The sequence below is a fragment of the Lactuca sativa genome, chromosome 3 (assembly GCF_002870075.4).
Source record: "Lactuca sativa cultivar Salinas chromosome 3, Lsat_Salinas_v11, whole genome shotgun sequence".
NCBI lineage: Eukaryota > Viridiplantae > Streptophyta > Magnoliopsida > Asterales > Asteraceae > Lactuca > Lactuca sativa.
This window is the reverse complement of record NC_056625.2, coordinates 278,690,794-278,707,693: the sequence shown is the minus strand read 5'-3', so window position 1 is coordinate 278,707,693 and position 16,900 is coordinate 278,690,794. Positions and strand designations below refer to the sequence as shown.

The window sequence follows — 16,900 nt, the reverse complement described above, 5'->3', positions numbered from 1 at the left end:
TATGTTCTATTGTTCTCATTGTGGTAGGGTTGGTAAGATTTTAGCATTGTTGCAACCACACAATTAAACTTAGGCACATGCTAGTCAACCCTCGGACAATATAGGTGATCAAGCTATATCTTCCCAGTTTTGACCATTTGTCTCTAAGCCCACTTCTGTTGCCCAACAATCGTAATTCTTTTGTAATGTCCTAGTGGCACTGATTTTAGTATGAATGTAGGCACGTATACTTTATTAAATATTTTATTATTTAAAGTATAAACTCTTGGTCAGAGTATTTTTAATCCCTTGTGTATTTATAGTTAGTATATCTTTTATGGGTTGATATACTTAATTCACTATATACAATGCTCTGATACCAATCTGTCACACCCCAAAACCAAGAACGGCAGAAACGTTCTGGGGCGGAGGACGTCGTGTACAGTATCACAACAATGTAAAGTAGTAAACAAGCAACAACATCATCCATTGCATTAATAATAGTATTATTATACAAGTGTGTTCTGTCAAATTTTGATAAACACTAAAGCATAAATCAAAATGAAAGATGAGTCTTGAACAAGCTCCATCTTCCTTTCTTCTTGCATCGGTACCTGTCTATGATGACCTGAGGATACAAGTAATTTTGAAAGCGAGTATCAGCTTTAAAGCTGGTGAGATCATAAGTATTTTAGTGTCTTAATTTGTAAGTAAATGAATTGTAAGTATTGTAAATGTATATGAACTGTAAGTATGCAAAATGTTTGTAAAACAACTGTAAACGTTTGAAAAACTCTAGAAATCCCTATGATTCCTACTATTATATAAGGGTGTCTTCTACCAAGACCTAACTGTTCTCAATGTAGTCTTCTACCAAGACTTAACTGTTCTAAAGGTTCGTGTCATGTAAAAGTGTGTAATTTTCCCAAGTGTAACTATTATTAACAAAATATAGTTTTTACATTTATAGTTTAAGTAAAAAGATCACTAAATATGTGTACAGGGAAAATTAATGTAGTACTAAAACGTGGCGCTATAAGAACTACTACTGTACTAATTACCTTAAACCGGATTTATATTAAGGCATCATGTGATTAATTGTACCATACTATTGACTGGTAACAACGACATAAGAATGGTCGTAATAACGAAATGACGTTTGGCACCCGCAGACCTGCAGGTCCGGCTGTAGCTAGCAGCAACGTGTAGGATAGTCAATCCAGTATAGATCTATATGCAAACTCACGCTCTCCCTTCAAGAGACTCTGGCTACAACTCGGGCCATGACATTTAAAGTATGCTTCGATACACATCACAATAATTAACGTATTCATATATATGTAATGTAATGAACTGTTCTAGCTGTAATGTACGTGCTCTCTACCTAGCAAGTATAGTAATGTAATCGTTCTAGTATCGTTGTATATGTTCTCTTTCTAGTATAGTTGTATATGTTTTCCTCTAGTATAGTTGTATATGTTTGTAGCACCCGGTTCCTGGTACGTAAATGTTATTTGAGTATTCCTTTCTTTTAGCCTTGGACTCGGCGAGTCATAGGTCCGACTCGCCGAGTGGATGCGGGACCCGGGACACGTTTAAGTTGGTGACTCGGCGAGTCCATATCCCGGACTCGGCGAGTCACAGCTGTTGGATGAAACCCTAAGTTTCAGGGGTTTGCACCCTATTTAAAGGACTTATCAGCCCCAAGCCGGCCCCCATTGACCCTTAAAGCCCTGTATCTCTCGTTCTAAGCTATTCTTTGAGAGTTTGAGGTTTGTGTGTGTGTTTTTGAAGGCTTTGAAAGAGGAAGGAAGTAGATCCAGAAGAAGGGAAGCCATCCAAGCATTATTTGTATTCTTCCAGCAGTTCCTTTGAGGTATAACCCGTTTTCCCCTTGATTCTATGCTTAAAACTTCATTTGGGTCCTTCTTGGTCAAATCCCCAAGCTTGTATGTGCATTGTATGTTGTAATAAGGCGTTTGGCCTTTGGATCTAGGCAAGATTGAGCTCCAGGGGCTCAGATCTGTTAGCTTTTTGGCCCCGTGTTGCTTGTTAGTCCTAGATCTACCCTTTTGAGACATTTTGAGCCCTAAAATCCATATTGGTGAATATCCACACGTAAAGTTGGAAACTTTACGTGTGATTCGTGTCCTAGAAGTCCAGATCTATGAATGGCATGGACTGGAATCGAGCAAATCCGTGTATTCTGTAGGTGCATGGCAACGACTCGGCGAGTCGTTCATATGACTCGGCGAGTCTATTCGCGAGTCTCCGAGTTTGTCCCCTTTTCGTAGTGTCGAGTGACCAGCGAGTCACGGGGTGTGGCTCAGTGAGTCGGAAGCTTAACTTATTTATGGAGGTACTCGGCGAGTCAATGCCCTGACTCGGCGAGTTCAAGGCAATCTCCTTAGATCAGGATCAGACTCGACGAGTTGTTCATACAACTCAGCGGGTCGTTGCATGAGTGTTCTTCGGATGAAGATGGACTCGACGAGTTGTTCATACAACTCGGCGAGTCTTCGCATAATTGTTCATCGGATGAAGATGAACTCGGAGAGTTGTTCATACAACTCGGCGAGTAGGATGAAGGACTTAAATATTGGTTAAGAAGGTGAACCCGTCGAGTCGTCGCCTAACTCGACGAGTAGGACCAGGATTCAGGGCAGTCGTTTGCGTAGGGACTCGGCGAGTCGGAAAGCCAACTCGGCGAGTCGAGGTCAACTGAAAGTTGACTCTGACTTTGACTTAGGGAAAGGTCAGGGGTAAAATGGTCATTTTACCCAAAGGTCAGTGAGCAGTGTTTGATTGAGCATATTGTGGGAATTGCAGCCGGAGGGTTTCCGGAGCAGCAGCAGCAGTAGTAGGTGATCAATTCCCACACAGACCGGAAGCTATTTCGAGGTGAGTTTCCTTTCCAGTAGGAATGGGTCTAAGGCACCAAGGCCGACCCGTGTAGACGAGATGCTAGTACTAGAGTGTGGGCCGATCCCGTATCTCTGGGTTTAGTCAAGTATGATATATGTGTTAATATGATAGAACTGCTTATACTTGTTGTCTGCATGATACTTGTATGTTATGGGTTAGCGGTTGAGTGTGGGCAGGGCCCGTATCTCTCCGAGGTTGGAGTGTGGGCTAGGCCCGTATCTCCCGGATAGCGAAGTGTGGGCAGGGCCTGTATCTTCCCAAGTGTGGGCAAGGCCCGTATCTCCCGGCTAGCGAAGTGTGGGCAGGGCCCGTATCTTCCCGAGTGTGGGCAAGGCCCGTAACTCCTAGCTGAACAATGGTTGTTATATGTCGCATGGTATGTGGTATTATGGGGGAACTCACTAAGCTTTGTGCTTACAGTTTTCAGTTTTGGTTTCAGGTACCTCCTCAGCTAGGGGAAAGGAGCCGGCGCGGTAGCGACACGTCACACACACACTCTCCGGTTTCCGCATTTACGAGCTTCACTGGGATTTGTACTCTGATATTTTGATTGAATGTATGAATTGGCTTTTGGACATGGTTCACTTGTGTGATAACTTGATCAGACAATGTTTTAGCTTTTAATATTTTCTAAAAGTAATGTTTTTAAAACGAAATTTTTGGTCATGAAAATTGGGTCGTTACAAGTTGGTATCAGAGCCCTGGTTTGAGGGATTCGGACACACCTTTGGGAGTGTCTGAACTCAAATCGAGGGATTAAAAGATTTTCTAAAAGAAAATGTTTTCTAAAAATTAGAAAAGAGTTTTGAGAAAGAACGAAGTGTGTGATGTGCGCGACCGGCCGAGCTCAAGTAAGTATCCCCAAAGTACCCATACAAGTTTATGTTATGTTTATCAGCTTTTGTAGAACCGCATGCTAGAATAGGACTAAGGATCTAGGAGTGATGCCTTATGTGCCTGCTTTATGTGTTCCAGTTGTATGAGAGCTTGCATGCTAATTGTTGAATAAACAGTAAGTATGATAGCCTGCTTAGGTTATGCCTGGTAGTATGAGTTAGTACTTTATGCTAGCTCAGTTCCTGAAAGTAGATAGAGTTAATTGAGATTGTTACCCTTATCTGAATGTTGCTTGCTTCGTGCTTCGTGGGACTCTGAATAATGGGAGTTAGCCATCAGGCGAATGCGTCACATCCCGTGTGACCAGGGTTGAATAATCTCAGAGTGTCGGATTTGATCCTACTGCGCAGCTCTTGTTTGAGTCCAACCGTTGTAGGGACGAGTCGGGTACTCGAAGGATTATTTGAGCCTCGTCACATGTGATGGTATTCGGGTAATGGCTAACTGGCATTACAAGGAGGCCTGCAGCAGCTGAGGACTGGTAGAGCGGAACTAGAGATTTCCCTAGGGCAAGCCTAGGATGAGTTTAGCAGTGATCAGCAGTAGTGAAGGGGATCTGGTGGAGTCGAGGCATTCCTTGAAGAAGGTACGGATAGATGTGGAAGGTAGTATGGGCCCGTACTACTGAAAGCAGAGGATCCGTTCCCGAACCGAGGATGGCCAAGATAAGACCAGGGAACTTGCAAGTAGGTGTGATCCCTCAGGGAGTATCAGTATCACTAATGATTGTTGTGATGTATTGCAGAATGGTGGTACTTCGATCGAGGCCGGTAGATGGCGGTTCAGGAGAGGGGTCAGGTTCGGGATCAGGTTCCGAGCCGATTGGTGAGGGGCTACGCGAGTTCATCGCGTCAGAGATCACCAGGGGTATCCTTGAGTCGACTCCCATTATCTTTGGGTCGATTAAGGAAGGGATCATGGAGTTGATGGAGGATCGCCTTCGGGCATTCAGGAGTGATATGGCATCTAGCCAGTCAGGATCTCGCGCGCTGTCCTTCAAGGACTTCAGGGGCAGCGGTGCGCCGGATTTCCATGGGGTGAAAGACCCCATTGTTGCCAGGCGATGGATTGCAGACATCGAGTCTGCCCAGTTGACTAGCTTCTGCCCCGAGGGGTCGAAGGTGAGGTATGCAGCAGGATGTCAACGGGACCGAGCCCGGGATTGGTGGTAGTCAGTGGGTGACTCGTTGGGAGCCTCAGCTATCGAGGCTATGACCTGGTCGGACTTTGTGACCTGGTTCAGGGCAGAGTTCGCGCCGGCGGTCGAGCTTCAGCAGCTGGCCAGGGAGTTTCTTGACATGAGGCAGACGACGGAGACTATGGCGGAGATCACCGCCAAGTTCCGGGAGAGGGCTTTGTTGGTGCCCCAGTATGCCGGTGACGAGGACATGAGGAGGACTCGTTACCATGATATGCTACGAGCTGACATCCGGGAGCATGTTAGCTTTTCGGCTTGCCCTACCCTGGACTCCATGATTGCCAGGGCGAGGAGAGAGAGATAGATTTGGAGCACATCCTGAAACGGAAGCTAGAGGAGGGTCAGGCAGGAGGGGCGTCGGGGAAGAAGCCCAAGGGATCAAATGGTAGGCCGAAAGGCCAGTCAGGACCGAGCCGCTGCGGGAAATGCGGCAGGACGCATGTGGGGGCATGTAGGATGGGTTCAGTAGGCTGCTACAAGTGCGGCAAGGCAGGGCACTTTAGCAGGGATTGTACTGCTCCAGTATCAGCTATTCAGACATCGGAGTTGCTGTGTTTTCACTGCAACCAGAGGGGCCACAACAAGGCCAATTGCCCCCAATTGACAGTTTCAGCGCCAGTGAAGGCGCCAGCTCCAGCGACCCTACGGATCACGGATGGTCGGCAGGGCAAGGCAGAGGCTCCAGTGGTGAGGAGTCGGGCATTTCAGCTGACTACCGAGGAGGCACGCGCCGCACCCGATGTGGTGACGGGTATGATTCTTTCCCTCTATCTTATTTTTATGATGTTATGTTATTGATATGTGCTCTGTATGGATATGTATGTATTAGGATCGTTCCATGTGAACGGCCTCCCAGTTCAGGTGTTATTTGATTCGGGTGCATCCCGATCATTCGTTTCCCTTGCGCTTAGCAGGAAGTTTCATGAGTCATCGGGCGAGTTAGATTGCCCTTTGGAGGTGGAGATTGCTGACGATCGATCGGTGCGAGCATCGACGGTATTTCGTGATTGCGTGCTGCGTTTGTTTGAGGAGCGCTATTTGGTAGATTTGGTTCCCATTCCGTTGCGTGGGAACAAGGTGATTATTGGCATGGATTGGTTGAGCCCTAATGGGGCGGTGATAGATTGCGCGCAGCAGCTAGTGCGGGTCAGGACCCCAAGCGGGGGAGAGTTAGTGATTCATGGTGAGAGACCCCAGTATGGACCCGCTGTATGTTCAGCAGCGAGGGCTAGGCGCTACCTTCAGCAGGGATGCGCAGGTTACGTCGCGTATGTGATGGATACCCGGGAGACGGGTAAGGCGACAGTGAGCGAGGTTCCGGTGGTCCGAGACTTTGCAGACGTCTTCCCAGAGGAGCTTCCTGGGATACCTCCGGAGCGACAGGTGGAGTTCAGGATCGACCTTGTTCCTGGTGCGGCTCCGATAGCCAAGGCACCGTATCGGTTGGCTCCTCCCGAGATGCAGGAGTTGTCTACGCAGCTGCAGGAGCTGCTAGACAAGGGATTTATTCGTCCGAGCAGTTCGCCCTGGGGAGCCCCGATTCTGTTTGTGAAGAAGAAGGATGGGTCGCATCGGATGTGTATAGATTATCGGGAGCTGAACAAGGTAACGGTGAAGAACCGTTACCCGCTTCCGAGGATTGAGGGATTCGGACACACCTTCGGGGGTTTTTGAACTCAAATCGAGGGACTAAAAGATTATGGAAAAAGAAAATGTTTTCTAAAAGGCTAAGTAAATGGTATTAAGAAAGAACAAAGTGTGTGATATGCGCGACCAACCGAGCTCAAGTAAGTATTCCCCAAAGCACCCATACAAGCTTAAGTTATGTTTATCAGTTTCAGTAGAACAACATGCTAGAATAGGACTAAGGATCTAGGAGTGATGACTTATGTGCCTGCTTATGTGCTTCAGTGTATGAAAAGTTGCATGCTAGAACTGAGTAAACAGCAGTAGGATAGCCTGTTTAGGTTATGCCTGATAGTACGAGTTTAAAATTGTATGCTAGTTCAGTTTTCCTCTACGAGGATAGAGTCGCTTGAGATTGTTTCCTTTTGTCCAAATGTTGTTTGCTTTGTGCTATGTGGGCTTTGAGTGATGGAAGTTAGTTGTTAGGTGAATACGTTAAGGTCACATGTGATCAGGGTTGAATAATCTCAGAGTGTTGGATTTGACCCTATTGCGTAGCTCTTGTTTGAGTCCTAACCGTTGTAGGGATGAGTCCCTTACTCGAAGGATTATCCGAGCCTCGTCGCATGTGATTGTATTCAGGTAATAGCTAATTGGCATCACTAAGAGACCTTCAGCAGCTGAGGACTGGGTTGGGTGGAGTCAGAGGTTTCCTAGGGTAAGCCTAGGATAGGAGTAGCAGAGATCAGCGGTAGTGAAAGGGACCTGGTGGAGTCAAGGCAATCCTTGGAGAAGGTACGGATAGATGTGGAATGTAGTATGGGCCCGTACTACTGAAAGCAGAGGATCCGTACCCGCAAAAAGGAAGGCCAAGATAAGACCAGGGAACTTGTAGTAGGTGTGATCCCTCCAGAAGTATCAGTATTGCTAACAATTGTTATTTCTTTTGTATTTTAGAATGGTGGTACTACGCTCGAGACCAGCAGTTGGCAGTACAGGAGAGAGATCGGGTTCGGGATCAGGTTCCGAGCCAGTAGATGAGGGGCTACGCGAGTTCATCGCGTTGGAGATCACCAGAGGCATCCTTGAGTCGACCCCCATTATCTTCGGGTCAATCAAGGAAGGGATATTGGAGTTGATGGAGGATCACCTCCGGGCATTCAGGAGCGAAATGGCATCTAGCCATTCGGGATCTCCCACGCTGTCCTTCAAGGACTTTCGGGGCAGTGGTGCGTCGGATTTTCACGAGGCGAAGGACCCGATAGCTGCCAGACGATGGATGGCAGACATTGAGTCTGCACAGATGATTAGCTTCTGCCTTGAGGGGTCGAAGGTGAGGTTCGCAGCAGGGTGTTTATGAGATCGAGCTAGGGATTGGTGGGAGTCCATGGGGGACTCGTTGGGAGCCTCGGCTGTCGAGGCTATGACTTGGTCGGACTTCGCGACCAGGTTCAGGGCAGAGTTTGCGCCGGCTGTTGAGCTTCAACAGCTGGCCAGTGAGTTTTTGGACATAAGGCAGACGATGGAGACTGTGGCAGAGATCACCGCCAAGTTCCGGGAGAGGGCATTGTTGGTGCCCCAGTACGCGGGTGATGAAGACATGAGGAGGACCCGCTACCACGACATGCTACGCTCTGATATTCGGGAGCATGTCAGCTTTTCGGCTTGCCCTACCCTGGACTCTATGATTTCCAGGGCGAGGGAGAGGGAGATAGATTTGGAGCACATACGAAAGAGGAAGTCAGAGGAGGGACAGACAGGAGGGGCTTCGGGGAAGAAGCCCAAGGGATCCGATGGTAGGCCGAAAGGCCAGTTAGGACCGATCCGCTGCAGGAAATGCGGCAAGCCTCATGAGGGGGCATGTAGACTGGGATCGTCAGGCTGCTATAAGTGCGGCAAGTTGGGGCATATCAGCAGGGATTGTACCGCCCCTGCACTTGTGATTCAGACATCGGAGTTGCTGTGTTTTCACTGCAACCAGAAGGACCACAAGAAGGCCAATTGCCCCCAGTTGACAGCATCAGCGTCGGTTAAGGCGCCGGCTCCAGCTACCTTGCGGATTACAGATGGCCGGCAGGGCAAGGCAGAGGCTCCAGTGGTGAGGAGCCGGGCGTTCCAGCTGACGGCAGAGGAGGCACGCGCGGCACCCGATGTGGTGACAGATATGATTCTTTCCCTCTATTTTTTTTATGATGTTATGATATTGATATGTGCTCTGTGTATATGCATTAGGATCATTCCATGTGAACGGTATTCCTGTCCAGGTGTTGTTTGACTCGGGGGCCACCCAGTCATTTGTTTCCCTTGCGCTTAGCAATAGGTTTACTGAGTCTTCGGGTATGTTGGATTGCCCTTTAGAGGTAGAGATTGTCGATGATCGATCGGTGCGAGCATCAGCAGTGTTCAGGGATTGTGTTCTGAGGTTATTTAAGGAGCGTTATTTGGTGGATTTGGTTCCCATACCGTTGTGGGGGAACAAGGTGATTATAGGCATGGATTGGTTGAGCCCTAATGGGGCGGTGATAGATTGCGCACAGTAGCTAGTGCGGATGAGGACCCCGAGTGGGGGAGAGTTGGTGATTCACGGCGAGAGGCCATAGCGTGGACCTGCAGTATGTTCAGCAGCGAGAGCTAGGCGCTACCTTCAGCAGGGTTGCGCGGGATATGTCGCGTATCTTATGGATACCTGGGAGACGGGTAAAGCGTCAGTGAGCGAGGTTCCGGTGGTGCGAGACTACGCTGATGTGTTCCCGGAGGAGCTTCCTGGAATACCTCCAGAGCGTCAGGTGGAGTTCAGAATCGACCTAGTTCCTGGTGCGGCTCCAATAGCCAAGGCACCCTATCGATTGGCTCCTCCCGAGATGCAGGAGTTGTCTACGCAGCTGCAGGAGCTACTAGACAAGGGATTTATTCGACCGAGCAGTTCACCCTAGGGAGCCCCGATCCTGTTTGTAAAGAAGAAGGACAGGTCGCGTCGGATGTGTATAGATTACCGGGAGCTAAATAAGGTAACGGTGAAGAACCGTTACCCACTCCCGAGGATTGACGACCTCTTTGATCAGCTGCAGGGAGCATCTTGGTTCTCCAAGATCGATTTCCGTTCAGGTTATCATCAGATAAGGGTCAGAGAAGAGGATGTACAGAAGACCGCGTTTCGGACGCGCTATGGCCATTATGAGTTCGTGGGGATGCCGTTCGGGCTCACCATTGCTCCTGCCGCGTTCATGGACCTTATGAACCGCGTGTGTAGACCGATGTTGCATCGGTTTGTGATAGTTTTCATTGATGACATCTTGGTTTATTCCAAGACACAGGAGGAACATGAGGAGCATCTGAGAGAGGTTTTGGAGACCCTGAGGAGGGAGAGCTTGTACGCCAAGTTCTCCAAATGTGAGTTTTGGTTGCGCGAGGTGTAGTTTCTTGGGCACCTCGTCAACCAGAACAGGATTTCAGTAGACCCAGCCAAGGTGGAGGCCGTGATGAGGTGGGAGGTTCCGAAGTCTCTATCCGAGATTCGGAGTTTCCTAGGATTGGCAGGCTACTATCGGAGATTCATTCGGGATTTCTCCAAGATAGTCGTACCCCTGACACGGTTGACTAGGAAAGCCGTGGTCTTTCGATGGGAGCCTGAGCAGCAGGCAGCGTTCGAGATTCTGAGGCAGATATTGTGCGAGGCGCCGATCTTAGCCCTGCCCGAGGGCGTAGAGGATTTTGTGGTATACTACGATGCGTCGATCTCATGATAGGGCGCAGTATTGATGCAGAGGGGGCATGTCATTACTTATGCTTCGAGGCAGCTGAAGCCAAACGAGGCGAACTACCCGACGCATGATTTGGAGTTGGGGGCGGTGGTTTTCGCCCTCAAGATTTGGCGGCATTACCTCTACGGGGTTCGATGTACCATTTACGCGGACCACAAGAGTTTGAGGTACCTCATGGATCAGCTGAATCGGAACATGAGGCAGCGTCGGTGGTTGGACGTGGTGAAGGATTATGATTGTGAGATCCTTTACCACCCGGGGAAGGCCAATGTGGTGGCCGATGCGCTTAGCCGCAAGGCGGCGCCGATCAGGGATATTTGCATGAGAATGACTATGGTGACTCCCCTATTGGAGCAGATTCGGGAGGCTCAACAGGAGGCCATGAAGGAGGAACATCGGAAGAGTGAGCGAATAGTGGGTCAGGTCACCTCCTTCGATTATGATAGTCGGGGGTTATTGACACTACACTGTAGGGTGTGGGTTCCATATCATGGAGGCGTGCGCCAGATCTTGATGGAGGAGGCGCACAAATCCCGATTCTCTATTCATCCACGGGCGACGAAGATGTATAGGGATCTTCTTCTAGACTATTGGTGGCCCTGCATGAAGTGGGATGTGACGTGGTACGTCGAGCGGTGTTTAACCTGCAGGAAGGTCAAGGCCGAGCATCAGAGACCGCACGGCAAGATGCAGCCGTTGGACATCCCGTTATGGAAATGGGAGGATATTACGATGGATTTTATCACAAAGCTTCCCCGGACGGCGCGAGGAGTGGATTCGATTTGGGTCATCGTGGATCGATTGACCAAGAGCGCCCATTTTATTCCGATTCAGGAAAGTATCTCGGCCAAAAAGTTGGCCGATATCTACATCAGGGAGATAGTGGCACCGCACGGGGTAACAGTGTCAGTGATATCAGATCGAGATGTGCGGTTCACTTCCAGGTTTTCGAAGAAGTTTCATGATGAGTTGGGCACTCGTCTGCACTTTAGCACCGCCTTTCACCCGCAGACGGATGGTCAGAGTGAGCGGACCATCCAGACTTTGGAGGATATGTTGCGGACTCGCAAGCTAGACTTTGGTGGTAGCTGGGATACCTATCTTCCCTTGGCTGAGTTCTCGTACAACAACAGCTACCACGCGAGTATTGACCATCCTCCATTTGAGATGTTGTACGGTCGGAGGTGCAGGACCCCGATATGTTGGGGTGAAGTTGGCCAGAGGGTCATGGGGAGCACCGAGGTGGTGCTCAAGACGACCGAGAGAATCCAGCAGGTTCGGAGCAGGCTTCAGACTGCGCAGAGTCGGCAGAAAAGTTATGCCGACAAGCGTCGATCAGACATGGAGTTCCAGGTCGGGGATATGGTTCTCCTGAAAGTGTCGCCTTGGAAAGGCGTTATCCGATTTAGGAAGCGGGGCAAGTTGGGCCCAAGATAGATTGGACCGTTCAGGGTTGTAGCCCGGGTGGGCAAGGTGGCATATAGGCTAGATCTGCCAGCCGAGCTCAGCCAGATCCACAGCACCTTCCATGTCTCCCAGCTGCGGAAATGTCTCGTGGATGATTCAGCGGTGGTGCCGTTAGAGGATATACAGGTTGATAACAGCCTGAATTACATTGAGCGCCCAGTCGTAATCCTCGACCGGAAGTCGAAGGATCTAAGGAACGAGAGGGTGGAGTTAGTGAAGGTGTAGTGGCAGCATCGAAAGGGGTCCGAGTGGACTTGGGAGCCGGTGGAAGAAATGAGGGAGCATTACCCCAAGCTGTTTCAGGATCGAGCAGCAGACTTCGAGGACGAAGTCTAAAATGTGTGGGGGAGATTTGTAGCACCTAGTTCCTGGTACGTAAAATTTATCTTAGTGTTTTTCATTTTTAGCCTTGGAGTCGACGAGTTGTAGGTCCGACTCGCCGAGTAGAGATGGGATCCAGAGCATGTTTAAGTTGGCGACTCGGCGAGTCCATATTCCGGACTCGGCGAGTCCCCGCTATCTGATGAAAACCTAATTCCAAGGGTTTGCCCCCTATTTAAGCTAGCTTGTGCGGCTCAAGCTCGCCCCCTTTCACCCTCAGAGCGCCCTACATCAAGCCCTAACTCGTTTCTTGTGAGATTGAAGTGTTTAGAGTGATTTCTTGAAGATTTTGGGAGAAGAAGTAGAGTGGATCAAGAAGAGAAGAAGGAGACCAGATATCTTGGTGCTATTTCAGAGTTCTCTGAGGTTTATCTCTGCTCCTTTTTGTTTGTATGCTTAAAACCCCATTAGAGCACCTTTTGAGCTCTTCTTGAACCTTTTTCCAAGCTTGTACATGAAGTAGAATTCGCAATAGGTTGATTATCCACTAGATCTAGTCATGTTTGAGCTCCAGAAGCTCAGATCTATAACCTTTATGGGAGTAAATTGCTTGAATGTCCTAGATCTACCTTCTTAGCCCTTATTTCGCCTTTAATCCCCATTCTATGCATTCCTACACGTAAAGTTGGAAACTTTACGTGAAAATCCTGCCCTAAGAACCCAGATCTGTAAATGGAATGAATTGGTTTCGAGCAAGATCGAGTGTATAGTATTTGCATGTGGCAGACTCGGCGAGTCGAGCCGCGAGTCCCCGAGTTTTTCCTCCTTTTCGTTCATGCCGAGCAGAGTAGTGAGTCCTGGGTGGACTCGGTGAGTTGGAAGCCGAACTCATCCATGAAAGAACTCGGCGAGTCAATTCCCCGACGCGGCGAGTTCAAGGAAACCTTCTTAGATCAAGAACAGACTCGACGAGTTGTTCATACAACTCGGCGAGTCACAGTATAAAGTGTTCATCGGATGAAGATGAACTCGACGAGTTGTTCATACAACTCGGCGAGTAGGATGAAGGTCTTGGACATCAGTTTAGAAGGCGAAATCGTCGAGTCAATGTCTAACTCGACGAGTAAAGACGGGATTGAGGACAATCAAATGGATGGGACTCAACGAGTTGGCGAGCCAACTCGGCGAGTCAGGTCAACTGGAAGTTGACCCTCATATTGACTTTTGACTTGATCAGGGGTAAAATGGTCATTTTACCCAAGGGGGAAATTAGCGGTGTTTGACTGAGTATTTTGTGGGAATTATAGCCGGAGGATTTCCGGAGCGGCAGCAGCAGCAGACAGTCAATTCCCACACCGGTCAGCAGCTATTTCGAGGTGAGTTACCTTCCAGTAGCGGTGGGTCTAAGGCCACAATCCCGACCTACCAGTAGGAGACGTATGATAGATGATTGTCTCTGTGATATCATCTAGGTTGCTACTACATGATATGGTATATGTTAGCAGGATATGTTATATGTGATAGTAGTAGAGTTCGGTTGTTAGGACCGGAGGGTAGTCAGACACCCCAGATACGTCTGACAGTATGTGATGTTATGTTTATGTGTTAGCATGATCTGTTATGATATGTGATAGTAGTAGTAGCAGGGGGTGAAATAGTCCCCGAGGTTCGGTCGTCAGGACCGAAGGGTAGTCAGCACCCCAAAATGGCTTAACATGGGTAGTCAGCACCCCAGAACAGCTTGACACGGGTAGGTCGGCACCCCAGAATGGCCGTACCGGGTAGGTCGGGCACCCCAGAATTGCCCGGCAGTATGTATGATATGTGATTGTATGGTATGTGGTATATTGGAGGAAACTCACTATGCTTCGTGCTTACAGTTTTCAGTTTCAGTTTCAGGTACCTCTTCGTCGAAGGGGAAGGAGCTGGCGCGGTAGCGATACATCACACACATGCCTTGCTTTCCGCATCACGAGATCCTCCTGGGAAATTGTACTCTGACACTTCAATGTTTTATAAAAATGTTTTCTAGACATGCAGTATCTTTTGTAAAATGATATTATCGTTGAACGTTTTATCCCTAATGTTATGCCAAATGCATGTTTTTAAAAATGAAATTTTTAGCTCGTATTTTGGGATGTTACACTATCTATCTCCAAACATTGTGCAAACCAGGGCTAACGGCGCAACCGTATTCCTTCTAGTTTTTATGAAGTATTCACAGAATTAGTTTTTTTAGAAACTTGCTTACAAATATTTTTATATCTTTATTTTTTATAATTTCTCCATTTAACAAATTAGCGTGCTTTTATAAATTTATTTTTTTTATCTTTTAACATATTCACTTCCATTAATGTTCTACAAATATAACAAAAAACTATTATTTTTTAAATATTCGTCATAATAATATTGTTCAATTTTGTTTTGTTTAGTGGGGTAATTACAATTTGTAGTATACAAGTTAATGTTGGTTGATATATGAAAAAATTAAGATTTAATTATATGGTGTTTATTTATATTTCAGTTTATTTTAATATTCTGGAGAGGTTAAAAAACAATTTTATTTTACGGACTCGAGACGTGTGGTTCACCTTTTTTTCTTTAGATGTCTGTAGATATGGTCCGTCAACTGTGGACCTTTTACGTTTAAAAAAAACAAACAAAAGAAAAAAACACTTAGAGGGTGTTTGAGCAATCTTTTAAAATAACTTTTAGAACTTTTAGTTTTTCTAAAAAACTAAAAGTTAAAAAATATATTTGGGCATTTCAAGAAGTTGTTTTAAAACAACTTTTTGGCAAGAACAAAAATAAATTTTTGAAAAGTCATGAATTTGTGACTTTTTGTAACTTTTAGGTTTCTAGCTTTTGAAAAGTCAAAAGATGAACCAAATATATTTTAAAACTATCTTTTGTAAAAATCTAAAAAATCAAAAAGAAGTTTTGTCAAAAGAACTTTTTAGCATGAAAAGCAATCTCAAACACACCCTTAATTTTCTTAGTATAGATAATACAGATAAGGGAGCATTGACCTTCCTTCGGTATTATGATAGGGCTTAGTCGTGGTCTTTGATACATGTATGGATTGGTTTGTGTTGGTTTTCAAGGATACGACGTTACGTCTTAAACATCATTCCTAATAAATAAAGAACTTTTTGTCATATGTCATATTCTCATTGATTTGATCACATGTCATTTTGTAATTATTTTTAATTAATTTTTTTTCATATGACATTTTGTGGTTTTTTATCATTTTATTAATTTTCACATAATATTTAAATGTAATAATTACAATAAATATATAATAATAAATGCATATCAATTTCATTAATTGACTTCCTTATAATTTAAAATTTTCTAAATTAAGATTTTATTAGTTTCCTTTGTTTATTTATCTTAATTATTTGTTTAATTTAAAGAAAAAACAAAAAATTTAATTTTAATAATTCAATATTTTTATGTTTTTTTTCTTATGAATTCAAACTTGTGAGATGTTTAAAATTACATATTTTTTTTTAAAATAAATTCATATAATACATAGATATTACACTGGTTAACGAATAAGAATTTCTTTGAAGCAAACTCCTTAAACATTGTGGTTGCCTCTTTGGTACGTTTGAAATGCTTTATTATTATTATTATTATTATTTTCTTGCCAAAGTGAACACTAGAAAAAATAGATTTATTTGACGAGAGCATGTCGTAGTCCTTTTATTGGGACTTCATAATTCGATTTTTGTAATTTATGCAATGTAACTTTTATTTTATTAGACTAGCTTTTATTTTTGGGTTTTAGTCCAAACAGTGATTTTTTTGGTTTCGTAGTCCTTTTGGAGTGGTTTGTATGTGAAAAAGGTCCCTCCGAAAATTGAAATGACTATAATATCCTTGGGGTATTTATTTTTTATTTTTCTTTCATTTTTTTTAAATTTAATATTTATTTATTTTAACAATTAAAAAAATAATAGAGGACTCACCTCTCTCTCTCTCTCTCTCTCTCTCTCTCTCTCTCTCTCTCTCTCTCTCTCTCCCTCCCTTCCGTTCTCAACTGATTCATCTATAAAGAAATCAAGCTTTTTTGTACTTGAATAACAGGAATCGACATTGAAACCACTGTTATCAAGGTTTGAAATCGATGCACCCTTGAAGAACAATCGTATAAACACACATCTGCTTCAATTACAAAATTTCACCCTTGAACAATCGTACAAACACATATCTCCTTCAATTACAAAATTTCACTCAGATACAACCAATGAAAATAAGAAGAAATAGATAAAGAACAAGCAAGGTTAATTCTCCAAAATCTAAATATGGAAAAAAAAAAGACAGCAATTAACGATGGTCAAAATTAGACCGCAAAAATTAATTGGGATATGAACCCTAGATTTCAAGAAATTAACCATTTAAAACCAAACACAAACATCAGAATTCTAACTTAGATCACCCAGACACACATATTACTAAGTAAACAGTCTTACACTCTTCAAAATCATACAAGGCGGAAAGAAACCTGAAGCCTGAAGTTGTTGTCGATGGAGAAGGAAAGACGATCAATAAACATCCTTGTGAAATTGATTTTGGCTCAGTATCCAAGAACAGAATGAGAATTCAACAATGTTGGATCAATAATCAAGCGACATGCTTGGTGTGTCGGTGAAACAACCAAGCCGCAACAAAATCAGTGTGGTAGATAACCGAAGTTAGGGCTCCAATGTCGATTATCTAA

The 16,900-nt window shown here is 45.4% G+C and overlaps 1 long non-coding RNA gene across 1 annotated transcript; it reads left to right on the top strand.

Annotated features, from left to right (window-relative positions):
* Positions 1 to 12,433: 12,433 nt before the first annotated feature.
* Positions 12,434 to 14,291, top strand: LOC122197235 (uncharacterized). The gene is made up of 2 exons (XR_008231290.1): positions 12,434 to 12,600; positions 14,074 to 14,291. It is a non-coding gene; the product is annotated as an uncharacterized LOC122197235 (long non-coding RNA).
* The last annotated feature ends 2,609 nt before the right edge of the window (positions 14,292 to 16,900 follow it).